Raw genomic sequence first — 3,527 nt, forward strand, 5'->3', positions numbered from 1 at the left:
ACCCAAGGATTGAAGGGGGAAGGAACCAAGTAGTCATAGTTTATTTTTCATCATGGTTTAGGTTAGAATTCTAGAGAGAGAAGCTCTCCCTTCTCTCTAGAATTTAGGGTAGTTTAGATTTAATTTTTTTAAATCCAATTTTCAATCCTTGTTTTGATTTAGTTTTCCTTCTTAATTTCTTGTTGTTACATCTCTATTCATCTAGTTTTTCTTATTCATTTCCTTTATTTTGTTACATTTATGTTTATGAACCCTTGTTGGATTTCCATTTCCTTTCAATGCAATTTTATGTTTCCATGCTCTTTTATGTTTATCTTCATTACTTTTGTTGATTTCTTACCTGTGGTAGTTATGGGTTCCATTAATTCTTGCATTTTGTGATGTTTATTTTTATTTCATTCTAGGTGTTTGATGAAATGCTTCCGTTAGTTTTTGAGTAGTTTTCTTGACTCTTGGCCTAGGCTAAGGGAATTAAGTGACCTTGAGTCATTGGGTCTCATTGAATTGGTGATTTGAGAACCCTTGGTGGTCAATTTGATAACCATTGATACTTGTCTACTACTAAGTCAATTAGTAGCAAGGTTAGAACCTATGGATTGATGTTGATCAAGCCATTTGATACACTTCAAGTATAGAATTAAACTTAATGAGCTTGGTTCCTCATAATTATCAATATATGGTTTGTAGACAAGGATAGTGATCTCAATTACCTATGTCTAGCTAATAGTTCTTTTCTTTTATTTTATTAGTTCTTATTATTTACTTTCTTGTTGGTTACTTTTCTTATCAAACTATAAAATCAAACCCCCCTTGCATTTTTATTGCTAATAATTGAGCACTTCATTGCAATTCCTTGTGAGATGACCCGGAGTTTAAATACTTCAGTTAATTTTCATTGGGGTTTGCACTTGTGACAACACAAATTTTTTATTGGGAGGATTTTTTGTTGGTGTAGAACTATACTTGCAACGAGAATTCATTCATTTGAGGAAATTCTATACCATCACAACAATTCACTCATCACCTGCTGGGTCAAGATCTTGTTCTAAGCCAATGTGGCATTCAAAGTGTCAACTCAAGAGCTCCTTTCTTCTGAAGTACCCCATTACTCACAGGGTTTCTTTCAGAAGTGTACATAAACTGGTTGTTTACAACCATATCAATAAGTTCTCTTGCCTCTTCAGGCGTTTTCTTTCAGTAGAGTGATCCACTAGCAGAGTTATCCAGTAACATCTTGGATATCTCAGAAAGTCCATCATAGAAGATATCTAATGTTGTCCAGTCTGAGATCATGTTAGGAGGACATCTTCTGATAAGTTGCTTGTATCTCTCCCAAGCTTCATAGAGGGATTCACCCTCTTTTTGTCTGAAGGTTTGAACTTCCACGCTAAGTCTGCTCAACTTTTGAGGTGGAAAGAACTTGGTCAAGAATGCATTGACCACCTTCTCCCATGTGTCAAGACTCTCTTTAGGTTGAGAATATAACCACAATCTAGCTCTGTCTCTTACAGCAAAAAGGAAATAGCATAAGTTTATAGACCTCAGGACTCACTCTATTGGTCTTGACTGTGTCACATATCTGCAAGAAGTCAGATAAGAATTTATTTGGATCTTCTTGTGGAAGTCCATGGTACTAACAATTCTGTTGAACTAAGGTCACCAATTGAGGTTTCAGCTCAAAGTTGTTAACTCCAATCACAGGTATAGAGATACTTCTGCCATAGAAGTTGGTGCACAAAATTATGATTTAGTAATGAGGAAGTAATGAGGAACAGGTTGAGGTTTCGGAGATGCTCTGTCGTCTGAATCTCTGCTTTCCTACTATCTTCTTCTCCAAACACGCATGGCTTCCTTCAATGGCAAGATGTATGTTGGTGGATCACCGTTGTCAATGGCTACCATCCATCTTCTTTGATGAAAAATACCAGGCACGGTCTCTGTACAGCTAATCAACTGTCGAATCTCTCGTCTCGGATGAAAAAAATACCAGGTACACCTACCGTACAGCTAATCATCTGTTGGTTCTCACTAGTGTCGGAATAGGATCTCTCTATCCTTTTGCACACTGTCACTGCGCCCAACATTTGTGAGTTTGAAGCTCGTCACAGTCACCCACTCCCAGACCCTACTCGGAATACCACAGACAAGGTTTAGACTTTCTGGATCCCAGGAATGCTGCCAATTGGTTCTAGCCTCTACCACAAAGGTCCTAATCTCACAGACTCGGTCCGTGGATCAGAGACCCAAGAGATACGCACTCAAGATGTCACCCAATGACTACGTTGAGCTCAGATAGAACGATAGTGGTTGTCAGGCATGTGTTCATAGATTTGAGAAAAATGATGAGTGTCACGGATCATCATATTCTCTATATTGAAGTACGAGTGAGTATCTTAGAATAGAATCAAGCGTAATTAAATAGAAAACAGTAGTAATTGTATTAATCCATTAAAACACAGCAGAACTCCCCACCCCCACCTATGGGGTTTAGAGACTCATGCCGTAGAAGATACAATATGAGATGTAAAATATCATAAGTTACAAAAATGAATCTCTAAATGTAGTTTTTATACTAAACTAGTAACTTAGGTTTACAGAAAATGAGTAACTAAGTGCAAATAGTGCAGAAATCCACTTGGGCTTCTGTAGATCCAGAAAATCCATTTCGAGTGCAGGAGGGTCAAAATCCAACAGCATCTGCAGTCCTTTCTCAGCCTGTGAATCAGATTTTTGCTCAGATCCCTCAATTTCAGCTAGAAAATACCTGAAATTATAGAAAAACACACAAACTCGTAGTAAAGTCCAGAAATGTGATTTTTGTATGAAAACTAATAAATATATAATAAAAAGTAGCTAAAACATACTAATAGCTACCTAAAAACAATGCCAAAAAGGGTATAAATTATCCGCTCATCACAACACCAAACTTAAATTGTTGCTTGTCCCCAAGCAACTAAAAACAAAATAGGATAAAAAGAAGAGAATATACAATAAATTTCAAAATATCAATGAAGCTTAGTTCTAATAGATGAGCGGGACTAGTAGCCTTTTTGCTTCTGAACAGTTTTGGCATCTCACTTTATCCTTTGAAGTTTAGAATGATTGGCATCCATAGGAACTCAGAATTCAAATAGTGTTATTGATTCTCCTAGTTCAGTATGTTGATTCTTGAACACATCTACTTTATTTTTCTTGGCCATGACCCTAAGCATTTTGTTTTCTAGTATTACCACCGGATACATAAATGCCACAGACATATAACTGGGTGAACCTTTTCAGATTGTGACTCAGCTTTGCTAGAGTCCCCAGTTATAGGTGCCCAGAGTTCTTAAGCACACTCTTTTTGCCCTGGACCATGACTTTAACCGCTCAGTCTCAAGCTTTTCACTTGACACCTTCACGCCACAAGTACATGGTTAGGGACAACTTGATTTAGCCGCTTAGGCCAGGATTTTATTCCTTTGGGCCCTCCTATCCATTAATGCTCAAAGCCTTGGATCCTTTTTACCCTTGCCTTTTGGTTTAAA

General features: G+C 37.3%; 1 non-coding gene across 1 annotated transcript; it reads left to right on the forward strand.

The window, feature by feature from the left end:
- The first annotated feature begins 1,286 nt into the window (after positions 1–1,286).
- On the forward strand, positions 1,287–1,395 carry LOC148553416 (small nucleolar RNA R71). Its single transcript, XR_015892992.1, has one exon. It is a non-coding gene; the product is annotated as a small nucleolar RNA R71 (small nucleolar RNA).
- Positions 1,396–3,527: the final 2,132 nt, after the last annotated feature.

Source organism: Arachis ipaensis, chromosome B7, assembly GCF_059453495.1.
Source record: "Arachis ipaensis isolate K30076 ecotype BB chromosome B7, ASM5945349v1, whole genome shotgun sequence".
NCBI lineage: Eukaryota > Viridiplantae > Streptophyta > Magnoliopsida > Fabales > Fabaceae > Arachis > Arachis ipaensis.